Source organism: Dromiciops gliroides, chromosome 4 (assembly GCF_019393635.1).
Source record: "Dromiciops gliroides isolate mDroGli1 chromosome 4, mDroGli1.pri, whole genome shotgun sequence".
Taxonomy (NCBI): Eukaryota; Metazoa; Chordata; class Mammalia; order Microbiotheria; family Microbiotheriidae; genus Dromiciops; species Dromiciops gliroides.
Genome location: NC_057864.1, coordinates 481,776,461 through 481,791,520, shown reverse-complemented (window position 1 = coordinate 481,791,520; position 15,060 = coordinate 481,776,461). Strand labels below are relative to the sequence as shown.

The 15,060-nt window shown below is 45.7% G+C and overlaps 1 protein-coding gene across 1 annotated transcript in view; it reads right to left on the bottom strand.

Moving 5' to 3' along the window:
• LOC122755957 (diacylglycerol kinase gamma-like) overlaps positions 1-15,060 on the bottom strand; it is a 93,786-nt gene that overhangs the window by 19,162 nt on the left and 59,564 nt on the right. The window lies entirely within an intron of this gene.

The following is a 15,060-nucleotide window of genomic DNA, read 5'->3' as shown; positions in this document are numbered from 1 at the left end:
GCAGTCAGGAGCCACCAAAAAGCATGGAGTTATTATGATCTTAATTTGGGAATTCTTTATAAAAATTAATTTCTGTGGCTAATATAAGAATGGGATTAGAAGGGTCAATTCTTCTTTTTTTTTTTTTTTTGGTGAGGCAATTGGGGTTAAGTGACTTGCCTAAGGTCAAACAGCTAGTAAGTGTCAAGTGTCTGAGGCCGGATTTGAACTCAGGTTCTCCTGACTCCAGGGCACTGTGCCATCTAGCTGCCCCCAAGGGTCAATTCTTTCATTCCAATTCATTTTGATTCAAATAAATGTGTATTTATTAAGCACCTACTGTATGCAGAGCACATGCTGATGATATAAAGAAAAAAAAATCCCATAGTTCTGGCCCTCAGCGAGGTTCCTTTTTACCATGAGAGAAATGACATAAACAGCCCATCATAGTCTGGTGGGCTCAAGTGCTTCTGGGAGTATCTGGCCTAGAAGATAAAGGGCTGATGAGCAGAACTAATGACTTCCTCTCGGCTGGTGCCATCCTCATGTGGGCGGCACCTTGTGTTCCCAAGTCCTCCATTTAGGTGTGGCTTTTGCTCTAGTCATGACCCTCCATTTCTGGAGGGAAGGGTTTCTTTCAAATCTGCTTGGAGAGAAAAAAGGAACTGAAGGTGCCTGAGGCTAACTGTAGCCCTTCCCTGACAGGGACTGTTGTAGACTCACTTGTGCCTAGGTGTTTTCTGGTCTAGAGCCACTTGGCCTTTCTCTGATTTGGGGAAATTATAAAACATGAATCAGCAAAATCTCTTTTTTTGGCTGGCTCTGAACCCCCAATGCAGAGAATGTTCCCAGTAGCTATAAATCCCAGTCCCTGTCAGTCTCTGCTTAGCTTCTCTGTTTTTTCTTTCTCTGGGGATGTTGTCATTCAAATGCCCCATATTTTCTGAGGCACACACAAACCAATAGTTGAATAAACAGAACCACACTGTCACATAGAAGAGCAAATCAACTCTTAAAGAGAAATGATTGGTAAAGCCGACAAGATAGAGACAGAGACTGAGAGGCAGAGAAAGACAGAGATAAAGAGAAGAGAGAAAAGAAACAAAGAGAAAGGGAAACAGAGATGAGAGAGACAGAGAGAAAGACAGTGAGAGATGGAGAAAGAGAGGGACAGAAAGGGAGAGGGAGGGAAGGAGTGAGGAAGGAACAGGAAAAGGTAGAGGAGGATGAAGGAGTAGAATCTACCAGGTTCTGTCTCTGCAGAACAATGAGAACTATTCTGTAGGACTTATTATAATATAAAATAACTCAGGTTCTTTTCAGGATCCTCTCAGTCCCTGGCCACACCATCTTGATAGTGGAGTCACAGCACCCTCTTCTCACTCCCTAGAGGCTATGGCTGATGCTGCCCAGCCCCTTAGGTGACTGCCAGCCAGGCTCAGCAGCATCTTCTGCCACTTCCAACCCCTTGCTCTAGTTGAGGCAGCCCTGAATCTTTTGCAGAATGAAAGCTGTGTCGGGTGGCAGCAGTCCCTGCCTCCCTCCATTGTCATAGCTGGACTGTGTGGAAGCCCTGGCACCTTGCCCTTCACATCCTTGCCAACTGCTTGCCTCCCATGGGGTTTCCAATGTCCCTTCTCCTTTGGGATGAGGGGGAAAGAGACACCGTGTCCTTTAATCCTTGAGTCCATGCCCAGTAGAGCCTGGTTGAAAACATGGACAAGTTTAGCCCGGAGAAGCAGCCTGGGGGATGGGGGTGGGGTGGGGTAGGGACATGCCCAGTCTCTAAATATTTGGAGGGCTGTCACGCGAATGAAAACCTAGACTTGCACTATTTGGTCTCAGAAGAAAGGCTTAAGAGTGCTGGGGAGAAAGTGGCAAAGAGACAGATTTGGGCTTGGGGTCGTCAGGAAAGTCTAACTACAAGATCTGGCCTTAAGCGGGAGGGGCTGCCTGCTGGGGGAATGAGCTCCCTTCCTTGAGGTCTTTGGGCAGAGGCTGGCCCACCACTGGTTAGGTCACTTGTAGAGGGGGTCCTTTATTCAAGAATGGCTCGGGTTCGATGGTTGCTGAGGTGTTTTCCAGTCTGGGGAGTCTGGGATAAAATACTCAGTTGAATCCTCTTCTGGGAATCAGAAAGCAGATCTCACAAGTCTTTCAAGCCTCCCCTCCCCCACCCCCGTGGGGGTGGAGGTGGGAGAAGCAGGAGAGCTGGCAGCGTCATCCTCCCCCTCAGCTCTTCCCCCATCTCTACCTTTTGTTCCGGGAGGGAGTATTCTGTTCAAGACTGTGTTTCATGAAACAATTCTGGGTTTGGGGGTTGGCTGCTGGGCTGATTGGCTACTGCGTGGTGCAGACAATGGCCCAGTGGGGAGAGCTCCTGGGAAATGGGTCTGGAGTGGGTGTATGATATCATCGTGTATGGGCACCCAGGCTTCTGCCAAGGGGAGCAGAACAGGGCCCAGTTGAGGCTTTTAAGGAAGTTGGGGAGACCTGGGGGAGTGTCTCTCCTGAGGAACCATGGAGAAGAGAGGACAAAGCTCACAGAAACTACACACCATCCATCTAATCCAACATCCTAATCTAACAGATAAGGAAACTGAGGCCTGGATGGATGATGTGCCCAAGGTCACATGGGTAGTAAGTGGCAGGTGCAGAATTTGAACTCAGACCCTCTGACTCCAAATCCAGTAAGTTTTCTGCCTTACTGCCTTAGAGCAAAGGAGCCAAGACAAAGACCCAGATACCTTGGAAGGCTGAAGGAAACGGGAACGTGTGAGAGCAGGTGCCTGCAGGTGGGTTAAACTTCTATCCAGCTCTTCTTAATTAGAGAAGACTTCTCAGCAAGCAGGCTTGTTAAAGAAGGAGAGTCAGGGTTTCTTGGCTCGAAGGTGAAGCACTAATTGGTATATTATTTGCTGTAACTGACTTTGCTCTCTGAGTTCAGGAAGCCCTAACTCCAAGAACACCATGTGCAATAAAAGAGATCAATTAGTGGTGAGCTCCTGAGATTATATCCTACCTTGGTGTTGAGGGTAGGGCAGATAGGACATGATTTTCTGGAGCCTAAAGCAGCCCGGATTTAGAGCACATGACATGAAGGAATCAATGAGGGAGGAAGCAGTTATTAAGCACTCATTTTGTACTTTATGCTCGGAGGTAGAACTAAGAGCCAAGACAGTCCCTGCTCTCAAGGAGCTTACATTCCAAAGGGAAGACAACACATATAGAAAAGGCTTGAAGCTGAGTCAAATGAAGAGACAGAAAAAGAGTAACTGATGAGAAGTGAGAATGGGTAATGAAAAGTCAATTAAACTCAAGGTCATTCAGCAGGCCGTTATGAAGTACCTGGTTTCTCACCCTGGCATACAGTAGGCATTTAACATAGTGCTTGGTACACAGCAGGCACTTAATAAATGTTTCTTGATTGATTGACCTGGGCTGGTCCCAGCTCCTCTGTACTGACCTCTGCTTCCACTCAGGTGACAGGGCCATGGTCAAGAGGGTACAGGCTAGTGCTGAGGTCTATCTGCTGCTTTCTCCCTTTGCTCTTCTCACCACCCAGCACGCCCTGCAAGCCAAACATCGCAGGCACGAAATATCTCCCTGCATCCAGCCTCTCCTCTCCCCTCCCCAATTCTGTTTCCTTGCAGCTGCCAAGCCGATACTCCTGAAGGGCAAATCTGACCATTTCACTCTCCTGCTCAGTAACTTTCACTGGTTCCCTATTGCCGCAAGATAAAATATGATAACCTCGGCTTTGCATTGAAAACTTTACATTCGGGCTCCGATCTGTTTTCCTGGGCTGATTGTATATTCCTCCAAGGTATAGCTGTATAGCCAGACTGATCCATTTGTTTTCCCACCCTGAACCTCACCCATGCTTTTGCATGGGATATCCTCCTGGTGTGGGATCCCCTCCTTCCTTCCCTCTACTTCTTTTTTTTTTTTTTTAGTGAGGCAATTGGGGTTAAATGACTTGCCCAGGGTCACACAGCGAGTAAGTGTTAAGTGTCTGAGGCCGGATTTGAACTCAGGTCCTTCTGACTCCAGGGCCGATGCTCTATCCACTGTGCCACCTAGCTGCCCCCTTCCCTCCACTTCTTGGGACACCCCTGCCCTTTGCAGCCTCAGCTCAAGGACCACATCTGACAAGAGGCCTTTCCTGATTTCTAACAGTTGTTAGTATACCCAGACTCCAAATTACTTTATCATGTATATGTGTATGTGTGTGTGTGTGTGTGTATGTGTATGTGTATATATATGTGTGTATGTATGTGTATGCATGTGTGTATGTACTACTTATCTGTTTATACCAGACATGGGAAGAATGATGGATTTGGGGCCAGAGGACCTGGATTTGAATCCTGGCTCTGCCTTGCAAAACCTGTGCATCTTTGGACAAATCACCTGACCTCTCTGGGCCTTGGTTTCCTCAATTGTAAAATGAGGGTGTCAGTTGAGATGATCTTTGAAGCCCCTTCCAATTCTGTCTATGATCCTATGTCATTTCCCCCATTAGAATGTAACTCCCTGAGGGCAGGAACTGCTTCATGTTTTTGTCTCTGTATCCCCAGGGCCTAGGACACCATTTTCTTTTTGAAATTTTCTTTGGTTTGGACGTCTGATTTCATTGGTATAAAGCATGTTCAGGGATGCAGATCTGCAGCTTGTCTAATTTAGTCTTAATTGGTTATTGGGGGTGGGGGTGGGGACTGAGAGGCAGGATTTGAACCCAGGCCTTCCTGTCTCCAAGGTCAGCCCTCCACCTACTCCACCAGTCTGTCACTCACTGTCCTCACACACTAAGTGCTTATTACACATTTATTGAATTGGATTTTGATACTTTCACATTCTCTAGTGTTTTGACTATTAGTATAGGGTCTTATCTGCCTTACTAGATTGTAAGCTGTTTGAAGGCAGGGGATTTCTTTTATTCTCTTTCCCCCTCTGGTTATGTTCACATTGTTCAATGTCAGTGTCAATTCCACAACCATGTAATATACAACGAGAAAGCCTATGAGGTTTCAAGAGTTAAATAATCTATCTCCCTGGTTCCCAGGGACCTTAGGGATGCTCTAGATCAAATCTTCTAAAACTGTGGGTCATGACCCGCTATGGGTAACTGAATGTGGGGGTCACTAAATGTTTGATTCGCATACCTATTTTATATGCCTGGGTTGTGTAAAGATTCCTCAGGCAAAAAAGGTTGGTGAGTGGAAGAAGTTTGCGAAGTCCTGCTCGGAATTGATGGCTCTCCCTTCATTGGGACCCTCCTGAAAGAGGAAAGAACTCGAGTTTGCTAAGGCAGGTCTGGCCGATTGGAGGAAGGTCTCCATCAGGTCCACAAACTCTTCCACTTGGCCTGGTGCCTCCCGCTCTGAACCCAGGATCCCTTCCTTCCCTCTCCGGAGTTTCCTTAGCTGCTGCTATTTCTCTCGGCTGCTGCTCTTTCCCTGGCTGAGGGCCCCTTCCCTGGGCATGGCCCCTTCCCTGGGCATAGCCCCTGCAAAGGTAGCTGATTATCTGAACAACATTACAACAGGGCTTCTTAGTTTCAGGGTAGAACCGAGCTATAGATCGGTAGTAATGTTGTCATCTGCTGTGGATAGACGAGCGTCTCCTCTGAGCAGGGGGCTGTGTGCATGGCCATGGGAAGCTGCTGGATTTGGAGACGGGACCTGAGATCAAATCCCAGCTCAGCTGCATACTACTTGTATGACCTTGGACAAGTCACATAGCCTCTTTGTGCCTCACTTTCCTTATCTGTAGAATGTGGAGGTTGCATTAGATGGCCTCTGAGGTCCACTCCAGCTCTAGATACAGAATCCCATGATTCAAACTCAGAGGAAGCAGCAACCGCTGGGCCCACTCATGCCCCCAGGCATTAAAAGCACATTCCTGCCAGGGAGAAGCCTCCCACCGTAACTTGTGTTGAGCTCTGGCCCTTTTAGCAAGGCATTAGAACCTTCTGCAGGATCCTTAGAGCACATGGCTTAATTCATTCTCAAGCTTTGTTGGACCTGGTAACAATAATTCACACTTATAGAAGGATTGCAAAACATTCTTGGAATAAGATGTCGTTTGAACTGGACTCTGATGGGGGTGGGGTGGGTTAGAAATTGGACTAGAGGGGTTGGAGAGGGGGAGGGGACATAGTTGAAGAATGTCCGTGAGCCCAGTTCATCTGATATTCAGAGTGCACAGAGAACAGTGAGGGGCAATGTGGGGTTCTAGCAGGGAGCGTGAGGCAAAGGGTTCTAGAAATAGGAATCAGTGCTGCTGGGATTGAATGGGCCCAATGGGTCAATTTGCCATCCTTGGTGGTGCCTATCCAAAGCTCCCTTTCATGTCCATCACTCCCTACGTAGATTGTTCTTCTCCATTAGAAGGGCAGGGACTACTACACTTTTGTGTAGTGATTGGCATATAGTTGGAATTCACTAAATGCTTTTCCCCTCTTCCTTCCTTCCTTCCTTCCTTCCTTCCTTCCTTCCTTCCTTCCTTCCTTCCTTCCTTCCTTCCTTCCTTCCTTCCTTCCTTCCTTCCTTCCTTCCTTCCTTCCTTCCTTCCTTCTTTCCTTCCTTCCTTCCTTCTTTCCTTCCTTCCTTCTTTCCTTCCTTCCTTCCTTCCTTCCTTCCTTCCTTCCTTCCTTCCTTCCTTCCTTCCTTCCTTCCTTCCTTCCTTCTTTCCTTCCTTCTTTCCTTCCTTCCTTCCTTCCTTCCCTCCTTCCCTCTTTCTTTCTTTCCTTCCTTCCTTCTTTCCTTCCTTCCTTCTTTCCTTCCTTCCTTCCTTCTTTCCTTCCTTCCTTCCTTCTTTCCTTCCTTCCTTCCTTCTTTCCTTCCTTCCTTCTTTCTTTCCATTACAGAATTACTGAAGTGGCTTCTGAGTGCTGGCCTTTTCCTCCTCTCCTTCCTGCCCAGGAGTCTGATGGGTCACTTAGAATTCACTGGGAGTTTGGAGGAGGTATTGATGAAAGTAGGATAAGAACTTTGGGTTACTTAGATTAGAGAGGTCAGAGTTAGCTTTGTGTTCATCAATCTCCCCTTAATCATATCTAGCATGACCAATGTAGAGAATAGAACAGTGGCTTTGGATCTGGGTTCAAACCCTACCCCAAATACTAGCTAGGTGACCACGAGGAGCAAGTAGCTTTCCCTGCTTGGGATTCAGTTTCTTCAGCTGTTGTACTTAGGTTGTGCGATGTGGCTTTTGAGGTCTGTGGAAGCTCAGAACTAAGATCCTTTGGGATCCTCTCAGAGTGTCAGTTACCACTTTGGTAAAATGGGGTGATGATACCTGTCCTACTTACCTCACCGAGTGGCTGTGACGAAGATCCTAGAGGAACATGAGTTATTACTCACTCGTGCTTCTCCTCCTGCCCAGAATATCTTTTTTTTTTTGCTTCATTCATGAACATTCTGCCCATTTCTAAAGGCTCAGCTCAAGTCTGTCCTCTCTCCTGAAATCTTCCCTGACCATTCCAGACAGAAGTGACCTCTTATTCCTCTGAATATTTACTACCTTTCATCAGTCTCTGTATTGTAGGGTTAAAAAAAAAAAGGTGGATGTTTCTATCTTTCTTTTTTTAGGTTGGCTGTTTCTAATCTTTTCAACTAGATCATAAGCATCTAGAAGGCAGGGCATGTAGTTAGCAGGAAAAACAATTACTAAGGGCTTACTTTATATCAAGCACTTTCCTAAACTCTAGAGTTACAAAGGAAAAACACTAGATAGTGTGGGTTCTCAAGGAACTCACACTCTAATTGGGGGAGACAACACATAAAAGAAAGTTTGGCTTCAGGGCAGATGGAAAATCCTAAGGGTTCAGCAGTAGGGTAGATGGCAAGGCCAAGTGGTCACTTAGGTGACTCGAGTGATTTAAGTGGCATTTGAGGAGGGGTGGGTTGGGGAATAGATCAAAGCACATGGTAAAGCCTGGAGGATATTAGCAGGACAGGTGGTAAGGTCTGGTGGCCCTCCAGTTCATCAGAAGGAATGGAGTTGTTGACTGCCATTGAATTCAAACCCTTTGAACAGTCAAACATCTCAGAGAGGAAGAAAGACACCCCCATGACATGGGATCAAATCCCATCTTTGCTACCTGTATGACCTTTGGCAAGTTAATTAACCTCTCTAAGCCTCAGTTTCATCGTTTTTAAAATAAGAGAATTGTATTAGATGTCCACCAAGATCCTTTCTAACTCAAATTTTTCTGATCCTAAGATTTTTTTCAAATCCTCCTTCTGCTTTGGGCAAGCTAGTTTGCCTCAGGTTTCTTATCTACAGAACCAGTGGGCTGGACTTTGTGGCTTCTAGGGTCCTGTCCAACCCTAGCTCTCTGATTTGCATAGCACCTTGTATGGGGGAGATACCTAGTGTTTTTTTTTCCTTCTTTTGTTCCTAAACAGATCCAGGGAACACCAAAATTGAGGCTTAGAGTATTTCAAGCTTGGATTTTTGCCACAAGCTGGAGACCTTGGGAGGCTAGAGATGATGGGTGGCTTGGGCTGGCCTCGGTAGAGCCAAAGCAGGGAAATACCAGGGCCACCACTCTTGAAAAAGTCTTCTGGCTCTCCAGGCATGGCCTTGAAGGAGCCATTGCCAGGGGAAGATCATCGTGGTTCTATTTTGGGCTGAGAGCCTCACTGAGAGAGGGAATGGGTTGTAGATCAGCTCTGTCCTCAGTGTGTGAAGCTGATTCCCTTGTTCAGGGCCAGAGTGAATCTTCTCAGATCTTTTCCTTTCCTTTTTCTCCTGGCTTCTCCACTGAGAACGAAACCTCTTTCATAAGACTTTAGCTTCGATCTCCTTTAAAATACCCATTTCCCCCCCGAATCTTGGAACGGATAGTCCCGCTATTCCTGTTCTTTTTTTATTGTGTTCTGGTTCTGTTCTGCTCTATTTTTTTTTCAGTGAGGCAGTTGGGGTTAAGTGACTTGCCCGGGGTCACACAGCTAGTAAGTGTTGTGTCTGAGGCAGGATTTGAACTCAGGTACTCCTGAATCCCAGACCGGTGCTCTATCCACTGAGCCACCTAGCTGCCCCTTCTATGTCTATTTTAAAGGGTTTAGCACAGTGCCTGTCACAAACATGCACCTGCCCTTCTCAGCCACCTCTAGGGGATCATGGCACCACAGATTTAGAGTCACAAGGGACCTTGAAGGTCATATAGTCTCATTTTACAGAGGAGGAAACTGAGGCCAAGAATGGTTAAGTAATAACTGTCAGACAGCAAATGGCTGGACTGGCCTTCAAACCATAGGAACTTAGAACCACAGACTTAAAATTGGAACAGACCTGAGGGACCAGTTAGTTGGACCCCTTCATCTTACAAATGGGAAATCAAGGGTCAGAGGGATCCAGTGACTTGACCATGGTTGCACAGCTAGTAGATGTTAAAGGCAGGATTCAAACCTAGGGTCTAGAGAACCAAGTACTGCAAATATAGATATCTTTCCTTTGTTCCACACTGTGCCCTGTGCCATGACTGACAGAATTTTACAAGGGTTACTATCCACAGCTTCTCAGCTGACACGGCTCACTTTCTTTTGGAGGAATAGGCTGGGTTGGATCTAATCCTTGCTGACTACATGATCCTGGCAAATCACTTCCTGATTCAATTCAATTCAATTCAAAGGACCTTAGAGGTCACAGAATTTAATTCTCTCATTTTTACAGATGGGGAAATTGAGATCCATAGAGGAAAAAAGACTTGTCCAAGGTCAAACAGTTAATACATGACAGAGTTGGGATTTGAAATTGGGTCCTCTCCTTCCAGAACCCATTTACCACAGAATTGTTGTTTGGTCATTTCAGTTGTGTTTGATTCTTTGTGACCCTATTTGGAGTTTTCTTGGCAAAGATGTTGGGGTCATTCACCATTTCCTTCACCAGCTCATTTTAGACATGAGGAAACTGAGGCAAACAGGGTTAAGTTATTTGTCCAGGGTCACACAGCTCATAAGTATCTGAGGCCAGTTTTGAACTCATGAAGAGGAGTCTTCCTGATGCCAGGCCCAGTACTCTAACCACTGTGCCATCTTCCTGCCCTTACCACATAATTCAACAAGTATTTTTTAACGGTTTGTTATGTATTAGGCACTGAGCTCTAGATAGAAGGACAAAAAGGAAATAGTTTCTCCCCTCAAAGAGCTTATATTCCCTGGGGGTGGGGGTGGGGTGTTTCAGTAGTTTATCATCTATAAAATAAGAGCGCTAGACTCTATAATTTCCCATGTCACCTCCAGCTATCATATTCTGTGATTGTCAAGTTTATAAGACTGGAGATCTTTGGGAGGGCTTGCCCCAGCTGCTTAAGCCATATTCTTAGTCATAGCAGGCTGCTTTATGATCTAGCTCAGCCCTAGTGAAATGAGACCAGGCAAGCACAATGGAATGATAGTCTCATAATTATTTTCCCCCTCTTGGTCCACTGGTTCCTGAACTGGGATTTGGAGACTTCTTGGCGGCTAGCATCAATTTCTTCATGCTTGACTTTGGAGGCAAGGATCCCCATTAATTATATCCACACATGGATAATGGAAGAAAGATGAATCAAGCAGCATACGATTCTAATATAGAACAGCCAACGGAGGCAGGAAACAGAAGAGTCCTCCCCTTTCTTGAATGAATTCTCAGCAGTCAATGGTGTAGGCTTGATGTCTTTGTGTATCTCACCCAGGGGATGGATGTGATTGTTTTGCTCCTTTGCCTGGAGTGCTGAATGAATGAGGTCAAAGTCACTAGCCTCCTGTGGGACCAGTCAGTAGCTTCAATTCATTCTTCTAGCTGTTGAGTGCACACCCAGTCTCGTAAGTGCCTGCTATTGGCCAAGAGTGAGGATGCAAGAGGGAACAAAGAAGGGAGTTATTGCTATTAGAAAAAGGCTTCCTAGTGCTGGGGCTGGAACGGACCTTGGAGGCTCTTTTCTCCAACCCCTTCACTTGATAGATGAGGGAGCTGAGACTCAGGATCACAGACCTGGAGCTCAAATGGAGACCACCCAACCCTCTTCTTTTACAGATAGAGAAGCTGAGGCCCAGAGAGGCTAAGGACTTGCCCTAGGTCATACAGATTATAGAGCCAGGATTCATACTCAAGTCCTATGACAATCAATGCCCCAAGTTGGGTTCTATTTCAAAGGCTTCATGTATCCCCACTGTAGACTGTATGTTCCTGGAAGCAGGAACTGCTTTGGTTTTATCTTTTTTTTATCCCAGCACAGTGGCAAGTAAATGCTTGTTGAGTTGGAGTTAGTTACACCAACAATTCTCTTTGCCCAATAAACTTGACTAATGTTGAGATAAACTCTTCTTTGTTTTGTTTGTTTGTTTTTGCAGGGCAATGAGGGTTAAGTGACTTGCCCAGGGTCACACAGCTAGTAAGTGTCAAGTATCTGAGGCTGGATTTGAACTCAGGCCCTCCTAAATCGAGGGCCAGTACTTCATCCACTGTGCCACCCAGCTGCCTGAGATAAACTCTAAAATTAAAAATATGTAAGAGATGAAGAGCTGTGTTGTGTCTGGGCTGGCCAGTCAGTGCTGCAGGATGAGGCTGGGAGAGATTCAAGGTTCCTAACCCAGATTATGGGGGTTTATGCCATGAGAGTCAGACACTAAGGGAGTAGTGGCAAGAAGACCATATTTGGAATCTGAGGCCCCAAGGTCAAACCATGGCCTTGCCATTTCCTAGTTCTGTGACCTTGAGAAAGTTGCTCCACCTCTCTCAGCCTCAGTTTCCTCATCTGTAAGATGAAGACAAAAGTACCTAAATTCTCTGCCTTGCAAGGCCATTGTGAGAATCAGATGAGAAAATTCATTAATTAACAAGCATTTATTAATCACCTACAATATGCCAGGCACTGAGCTGTCCTTGGTTTTCTGGTGGATGGTGCGGGAGTCAGGGGACCAGCTTCCAGCCATGGATGACTTGTGACCATAGGGCTCATACACTGAGATAATGAAGAACCTTTTTATTGACTGCCGAGCGGGAGGAGCTGCCAAATCAGAGCAAATCTTCTTTAAGAGAGATGTCCTCTGGCTGGGGATGATTGGCAATGACTCTCCAGGTATCATGATTGATGGGGATGATGGTTCTTCTTTACCATGCGGACCCTGTCAATGGTCCTCCTGTGGAATGCAGACATAACTAGGAAGGCTTGGGCCAAGTACCTTTGGCTGCTTTTGCCCCCTTTTGTATCTAGTCTTATACTAGGTAAACGAATACCTTAAGATGGTTGTGTCTGGGCTCCTCAGGCAACCTGGTGAATTCCAAAGAAGGTCTTATGCCTCCTTGGGTTGGGACTGGCTGGCAGGAGTGGCTGGTTGAGTCAGATGCTGGAATGGTTGACTATGAAAGTGGATTAGCATGAAATTCAGACAAGGTTTGGTTTGGACAAGATTTACTCCTGGAGAGACTGCCTTCTGGTGATAGAGGAGGCTGCACCTTTTCTTCATAGTCTTCTGCTTGTTAAGCCTTCGCCGGTATCTCAGGATGATTTTAATTATAGCAAATTAGATAAAGGCTCACAAATCGAGGAATGCCCCAAAAGGTGGGAAGCAAAAGGGTACTCAATGTGTGATATGACACATGGATGGGACAGGTAATTTATTCCTGTACACACAAAAAAGGCTGAACGTAAAATACTCACTAGTACACATTAAGAGAACAGGATAACTATTAACATTTTCTGGGAGGTGTGCTTTATCAGAATATAAATCAATCTGTACAACTGATGATTAGGTTTTTATATCCCATCTCAACTCTGCATTTGATCCACCCCACACCATGCCTCCACTAAAGTAGGGCGCATAAAGGATAGAATGTCAAATTTGGCATCAAAGAGAGCTGAATTCAAATCCTTCTTCAGGCACTGTTAGTAGTTGTACTACCATGGGCAAGTCACTTAATTTCTCTCAGCCTCAGTTTCTTTGAGTGCAAAATGGGTATAATAATAGCATCTACCTCATAGGGCTGTGAGGATCCAATGAGATAATATATGGGCAAAATACCTTGTATCCCTTAAAGCTGATTGTCTCTGAGACTGTAGCCATTTTAATTGGCTAAAAGATACTTTTTGATATCATCTTTTACACATGTATATATTTTCTTTCTTTTTTTATGTATATATTTTCAATGTCAGTTTCTGTTCTCCTTGGCATGTTGACTTTCCTTTTGTGAATAAAATGTAAGAACAATTTTTAACCAGATGCCACTATCCTTAATCCTTTAAGCTATGTGAGGGGAGAGCCCTCAAAATATAGAGAGGTAGCAGAAGAAATCAAAACTGTGTGGGAACAGGACTTGGTATGTAGCGTCACCATCATCCCATCTGCTCCTATAGTTATTGTCTCAAAGATGCTTTCCACAAGCCTACAGAAGCTTGCATCCCGCTACTTGTATTCAGTGACAAATAAGCAGTCATTTTATCTACCTGCATAATCATCTGTGGAACCCAGGACCACATCTATCTGAATTCCACTGAACACCAATGATGGAATGAGATCATCAGAATGACAGTAGCGGATATTGACATCATGCTTCAAGTGCCCCACCCGGGCGGGGTCCTTTAAAGCTCTGTCCTGGGCTCTCTTCTCTTCTTCCTCTATGCTATTTCAAGTGGTGATTTCGTCAGTGCCTTATGAATTCAATGACCACCTCTATGCCACGGATTCTTATTTATTCAGCTCTGACTTCTCTCTTGACCTCCAGGCTCACATCTAATGGACATCTCAAACATTCAGCGGATGTCCAAAACTGAACTCATTCTCTCTTACCTCTTCCAAACTTCCCTGGTGCTGTCAAGGGTACCAGCATCCACCAGGCTCCCAACCTAGGTGTCATCCTCAACTCCTTATTCCCTCTCACTCCTTCCCACCCAAATTCAGTCTACTGTCCAGGACTATTGATCCTACCTCTGTAATGTCTCTGTTTTATGCCTCCTTCTCTCCTCTGGACTGGAGTGTAGAAGAAGGTGACTAGGACCAGATAGATAGACCTGAGATAATAATTATGCCCGTGGGAACTGATTAGGTCACCAAATGAAGGGATATAGAGAGAAAAAAATGAGGGCCTAATACAGAGTCTACCTTGGGGCACCTGCAAAGTCACTGAGTGAGACTGAGGGAGCCTGGGGTGTAGGCCCTCATTACCTCATTCTAGGACTATTGCAATAGCCTCCTGGTTGATCTCTCTGCTTCGAGTCTCTCCCCACTCTTGGCAATCCCCTTACCTGTCAGGTCTGACTAGGTCACTCCCTCCCCCCATTCAGTCCACCTCTGTTGTTCCCTGTGACCCCTGGGATCAAATATAACATCTTCTGTTTGGTTTTTAAAGCCTTTCACAAGTCCCCCCCACCCCCACCCCTTTCAGTTTTCTTACACCTTTCCACTCTCTAGTGATATTCAGCACCTTGCTGCTTCCCCACATGAGTCTGTATTTTCTCAGGCCATCTCTCCCTCCTCACCTCTGCCCCCTGGCTTCCTTCAAGTCTCAGGCTGCAATCCCACCTTCTGCAAGAAGCCTTTCCCAGGCTGCCTGCCTTAACCTTAGTGCCTTCCAGTTGAGATTATCTCTGGTTCAGTCTTTTTTCAGTCATGTCCGACTCTTCATGACCCCATTTGAGTACTTGTTGTCACAACTGGAGTAGCTTGTTATTTCCTTTTCCAACTCATTTTACAGATGAGGAAATGAGGCAAACAGGGTTAAGTGACTTGCCCAGGGTCACAGAGCTGATAAGTGTCTGAGGCCAAATCTGGACTCATGACTATGAGTCTCCCTGATTCCAGGTTCAGTGCTCTATCAGCTGAGCCAGGTAGCTGCCCCACTAGGCCATGTAGTGGCTGACAATGAGAAAAGAAAAGAAATGAAGCTGTTCTGGCCCTCAAAGAGCTTACATTCAATTCAGAAAATTAATGACTAATTAAGGTAAATAATAATCAACACCTGAGAAGTATCCTAGAAATGATAGGACAAATCTGTCCCACAAGAATTGTAGCTTGAACCAGTGGGTTCTGCAAACCCAGAGTTTTGGCTGCTTCTTTCACTTCATTCTCCAAGTTGGGGTAGTTGTGGTGGAGA